This window comes from Cebus imitator, unplaced genomic scaffold, assembly GCF_001604975.1.
Source record: "Cebus imitator isolate Cc_AM_T3 unplaced genomic scaffold, Cebus_imitator-1.0 Scaffold340, whole genome shotgun sequence".
NCBI lineage: Eukaryota > Metazoa > Chordata > Mammalia > Primates > Cebidae > Cebus > Cebus imitator.
The window spans coordinates 2,366,108-2,372,477 of NW_016107655.1; positions in this window are offsets into that span (position 1 = coordinate 2,366,108).

Sequence of the window (6,370 nt, forward strand, 5' to 3'; positions counted from 1 at the left end):
ACATCAATAGCAAACAACGACATGGGACCCTAAAGCATAGGAAACCTAAAAAGGGACCCATTTCTCCCTCCATGAGGCGACTATTCAATGAGCAAGTTTCTCAGATTACATCAGACAAAGAGTGCAAGAGGAAGTAAAGATGGAGTTCCAAGCCCAATTTATCATCCCAAATTTGGCTGAGAAGTCAAGACGTGGGACTGCAAGCACCAGGGTCAGGTTATCTTCCAGGGGCCATATTAGAGTCACAGAATTGGAAATTAAGACGAGTTCAAGAAATTAATAAGGTTCCATTTTGCACACTTGAGTTTTGTAAAGGGCTGTAACTGGCTACTATTTCTGTACACTTATTAATATTTTTTGACTTGAGAAGTCACAGAGGCCTGAAAACCTAGTTGTTGTAATAGTTTAAGAGCTATTGGTTATTGTTCATTGTTATTTACTAAGGGCCAAGTGCTTCATACCCAGAACCTCATTTACTTCTTGATACAGTTTAGCTGTGTCCCCATCTAAAACTCATCTCGAATTGTAATCTGATTTGTACTCCCCGCATGTCGAAGAAGGTGATTGGATCATGGGGGTGGTTTCCCCCGTGATGTTCTTGGGATAGTGAATAAGTTCTCATGAGAGATGATGGTTTTATAAGTGTTTGACAGCTCCTCCTTCACACACATACTCTCTCTTTCCTGCCACCATGTGAAGAAGGTCCTTGCTTCCCATTTGCTTTTTGCTGTGATTGTAAGTTTCCTGAGGCCCCTCCAGCCATGCAGATGAGTGAGTCAATTAAACTTCTTTTCTTTATAAACTACTCAGTCTTGGCTATGTCTTTATAGTAGTGTGAAAATGGACTAATATACTTCTCACACACCCAGTGATGTAGACCCAATACAGTCTCCATTGCATAGATGAAGGAGCTAGAGTTTAAGCAGGTAAGTTAACAGATTAAGCAGAAGTTTAGCAGGTGAAACAGCATGACTAAAGTAGGTTAGTAAGTAGCCAGGCCAGAATTCAGACTCAGTCTGCACTGATTCCAAAACCTGTGCTGACTTTGAAGAATGATGTGTCCAGACAGTGCTTAGTTACAGAGCCTGGTTCTCTAGAAAACCGCAAGTGTCTGGACATGAGGGAATGAGTGCACACGTTTGCTTTCTGGAGCACTTATTAGCAATCCAGAGAGGTGCTGTTGAAGCCAGGAAGGTGTGGCTGGTGGTATGGAATGGCAGCCAGGTGAAAGCCCTAATGTGCAATTTGGTGCTCAAACCTGTTAACAGTACCTATATTAAACCAGAGCCCTGAAAACCTTCAAGCTCAAAGCATGCTTTTTCCTGTGATTTTGAAACAGTTGAGGAATTTTCTAACTTTGGAATGTGTTTAACAAATTTCTGTTAAGTGAAGTATTCAGCTCAAGTTCTTTAAACTTGTGCCAAAAACCTGTCAGCTTAGATCACAAAGGATCATAACATTCAAAACTCTCTGTCCTGGCAAGATTCATCAAGCCCTGTGCATTTGCCCTATTAAATTCTTCCACATCTGTCTTCTCTCTCCTTTCTCAGACCCCCACATCAGCTTTCACCTTTATCACTTCCAGCCTAGCTCGCTGCAACAGCCTCATACCTTTAGCAGGTTCAGATTGAGCTCCATTCTGGGTCAGGAAGCAGGCTCATTCTTAGGGACCAGCACCCTCCCTTGGATTCAGTGCAGTCATGTGACCAAGTTCCTGACAAAAACCTGTGAAGGAGGTGATATGGCCATTTCTAGGCCTAGGGTATCAGGCCTGCCTCTTCTACCTGTCTTCCCTCTTCCAGGCTGGCTGGAACCCAAATCTAGTGGTGACCAAGTTTCTATAAAGCGGCTGATGAATTTACCAAGGAGGACAGTAGAGCAATGACTTGGAAGGATCAAAGTCCCTGAATGACCATGAGGAGCAGGCCTCACCTCATGACCTCATGGCTTTTATATGGGAGAGAAAAAAGAACATCTACATGATTTAAGCAATTGAATTTGGAGAAATCTTTATTGTAGACATTTACCTTTACCCTAACCATAATGGGAATATTAAATTTTAAAAAATAGTATACCAAAGTATTCCTGGTGTTATGATTAAAATGGGAAAGAAAACAGTTCAAGCAAGGCAGACATTAGGAAAATGGAAGAAAGAGGAAGTGGCTGCCTGGAAGCGGGTACTTGAACTGAGTCTTGAAAGGTGAGTGTTTTCAATTAACTCTATTCATATTTCTCATCTACTCCTCATTCTCCCGGTTTGCCATTTTTGTCCATGTTATTTCTTTCAGATATAAACTCTCTCATTCCTAATTTCTGTATGCAGGCTTGACTGGGCTAACTGTTCAAGACAGCTCACTCATGGCTAGCAGTGGATACAGCTGTTGGCTGGGAGCTCATCTGGTCTTATCAACCAGAGAGCCTACGATTGGCCTCCCCATGTGGCTTGGGCTTCTCACAGAGTTATGGCTGGATTCCAAGAATGAATGCCCAAGAGGACCCTGCAAAACTTTGTGACTTAGCCTTGAAAGACCTAGAACCTCTCTTCCATCACATTTTAGTGGTTAAGCAAGTTACTAAGATTAGCCCATGGAGAGGAATTAGACTCTACATCTCAATGTGAGGAGCAGCAGTGCATTCAGGGACATAAGGAATTGGCAACAGCTATATTTGGAGACTATCTCACTATACCACATAAGCATGGGGATTTGGAGTTATGACTGGTCCCAGATCAAAGTAGGTGACCATCCGGCATTTCTTCATCTATAAATCAGAGCCCCAGGGAAATAAATTTTCCTCCTCCCTGTGTCAATCAGAAGGAGTCAATGTTATTCTGGCATTAACCTGGGGATGGGAGAGACATCAAATGCCAAGATATCCACCAAAATCTGAATGACTTAATGTTGGTGAGCCAACAGGTCCAGGAGAGGATTGAAGAGGTCATGAAAAGCAAACATCTCTTCACTGGGGATAGAGGCATCTGCTTATCTTTGTTTCTTCTGACAATCACCACCCATCTTTGCCCATCGAATGTGGAGGTTAAGGTTAAGGATTAGAGCAGAGCTAAAACTGAGAAAGGACAGCACTGTGCTAAACTTGGAGAAAGGTTTTCCTTAGCCCCTTGGCTACCTATTAGGATCAGGTTTAGGACCCAGCGTGGCCTCTCTCCTGTGTTATCTATGGCTACAGGAAGAGGAAACCATTCTTCCCCAAGCTACTACTGGCCACATTGGCCTTTGAATCCTGTTGTAGACTGGATAATGCCACACCCCCCCCGCAACAAAATGTCCAGATATTAATCTGCAGAAACTGTGACTATGTTGTAATACAGTGAACAAAAATTAAGTTTGCAGATGGCATTAAGGTCACTAACTAGCCAACTATAAAATAGGAGATTATCCTGGATTTGTGGGGCAGGCTGATAAAATCAAAAGATTCCTTAAATGTGAAACAGAAAGGCAGAAGAGCCAGAGTCAGATAAAAAGACTGCCTATGAAAGCAGGGCTAGAGTGATGCAATTGCTAGCCTTTGAAGATGGCAGAGGGTCATGAACCAAAGAATGCAGTGGCCTCTATAAACTGGAAAAAACTGCAAAAAAACAGATTTTCCTCTTGAGCCTCCAGAAAGGAATGCAGGCTTCCTTTCCCACACCTTGATTTCAGCCCAAAGAGACCTATTTTGAACTTTTGAACTACAGATCTGTAAGATACTAAATTTGTGTTGTTTTAAATTGCTCAGTTTATGATAATTTGTTACAGCAGCAAAAGAAAACTAATGCAAACCCAAAGGACCTCAGTAAATAAAATGGGAGTCCCATCACTGGGGAGAGTGGGCCCTCACATCTTTTGTTTGTTTGTTTTTGTTTTGAGACAGGGTCTCATTCTGTCTCCCAGACTGGAGCGCTGTCATGATCATGATCATGGCTTCACGGCTCACTGAGGCCTCTGCCTCCTGGGCTCAAGCAACACTTCCACCTCAGCCTGGACTGTAGTAGCTGGAACTACAGGCATGCACCACCATGTCTGGCTAATTTTTTGTATTTTCTGTAGAAATGGGGTTTCACCGTTTTGCCCAGGATGGTCTTAAACTCCTAGGCTCAAGTGATCAACCCACCTAGGCCTCCCAAAGTGCTGGGATTACAGGTGTGAGCCACCCTGCCAGACCCCTCGGATCTGTTTTGACAGATAACATTCAAGTGCAGAAAACAGCTTGTCAGGACCAGTCAGGTCTGCTGGGATGAGTGGCAGAGGAGCAGAAGCTCAGCCTGGGAAAGCACAGACGAGAGGAGAGGAATGTAGAGAGAGAGAGAGCACCAGTGGCCAGAGGCAGGAATTGAGTGTGTTTTATGAAGCAGAAGACTTCCCCTCTCCACAAGAAGTGGGGCTGGGAGAAATTGCTATGTTAAATGGCACAAATTTTTCTTTATTGCACCTTTTAGTAAAACATCCAGTGAATGCTGCCTTAACTCTACAAACTTTTGGAGACGGATTTGTTTGTTTTTAATGCTCTGCTGAGCCAAGTATGGCCTCAGTGTTGCCAAAGTACCTGATTTAACAAATCTCTCATTTCCTTGACTAAAGAATAGATATTAGGCCAGGTGCAGTGGCTCATGCCTCTAATCCCAGCACTTTGGGAGACCTAGGCGGGTGAATCACCTGAGGTCAAGAGTTCGAAATCAGTCAGGCCAACATGGTAAAACCCTGTCCCTATTAAAAATACAAAAAATTAGCCAGGCATGGTGACAGGTGCCTGTACCCAGGAGGCAGAGGTTACAGTGAGCTGAGATTGCACCATTGCACTCCAGCCTGGGCAACAAGAATGAAACTCTGTCTCAGAAAAAAAAAAAAAAAAGATACTAAGGCCTGTCTGAGCAGTCCCTGCCCAAAGTCTAAGCAGGAAATTTAAAAAGCCAGAAGGACAGAGCAAGCAGGTGGGCAAACAGGAAGCAGAGAAGTGGCCATGCTGCATAGTTCAGTTTGCTTAAAATGAGGAGCAGAATTATCCCTAATTCCCCAAGCCAACAATTTCCAAGAACTTAATACTTGGTACCTTGGGTTTAGAATTCAAAACCCAAAATAAGTTTCCTTACCTCTCAGAACAGTTTCTCCTACCAAGACTGATTAAAAATAAATGGAAAAGAAAGATGACATTAGTGGCTTTTTTTCTTTTTAAACAGGTCTCTCTCTGTCACTCAGGCTGGAGTACAGTGGTGCCATCATAGCTCACTACAGCCTCAAACCCCTGGGCTTAAGTGATCTTCCTGCCTTAGTCTCCCAAGTAGCTAGGACTATAGTTGCATGACACCACACCTGGCTATTAAAAATTGTTTTTGGTAAGGCTGGGTGTAGTGGCTCACACCTGTAATCCCAGCACTTTGTGAGGCCAAGCTGGGCAGATTACCTGAGGTTAAGAGTTTGAGACCAGCCTGACCAACATGTGAAACCCTGTCTCTACTAAAACTACAAAAAATTAGCCAGGCATGGTGGCACACACCTAGCTACTCTGGACACTGAGGCAAGAGAATCGCTTTAGCTTGGGGGGTATAGGTTGCAATGAGCTGAGGCTGAGCCACTGCACTTCAGCCTGGGTGACAGAGTGAGACTCCATCTCAAAAAAAATTTTTTTTTGGTAGTGACTGGGATCTTGCTATGTTGCCCAGGCTGGTCTCAAACTCCTGGTCTCAAGTCATCTTCCTGCCTCACTCAGCCCCCCAAAATGCCAGGATTACAGATGTGAGCCTGGCCCAGGTTAGTGGCTTTTAAAGTTGATGTTTATTATTCCCTCTGCTCTCTACCCATCTTTACTGGGGAAAACAGAGTGAGTGGGGGTGGGGCAGAGGAGAAATGATATAGTTTCTGCTTCTTCTCAGTCTTCCCACTGTTGTGAGAGAAGGCTGCCCTTGCCCAGCATGGGGGATTGGAGCTATTGGAGACAGTTCTGGCTCTGCTCTTGATGAGGGGAAAACAAGGCACTGCTCACAAAACCCTAAGATGGCAAGTGTTCCCGAGGCTACTCCATCTCAAAGCAGCCTGCTTCAAGGACTTGTCCACTCAATTAGCTGTCAGATGCTCTTCATGAGATGGAGCTCAATTTCCATCACCCCTCACTTCTCTATGCTTGGCATCCCCTGCCTTTAGAGATTATTCTTACTTTTAAAAAAGCTTACAACAATCCTAAAATGTATGTAGAACTACGAAAGACCCAGAATAGCCAAAGCTATCCTGAGCAAAAAGAACAAAACTAGAGGAATTGCATTACCTGTCTTCACATTATACTACAGAGATATTGTAACCAAAACAGCATGATACTGGTATAAAAACAGACACATAGACCAGTGGAACAGAATAGAGAGCCCAGAAGTAAATCCATACGT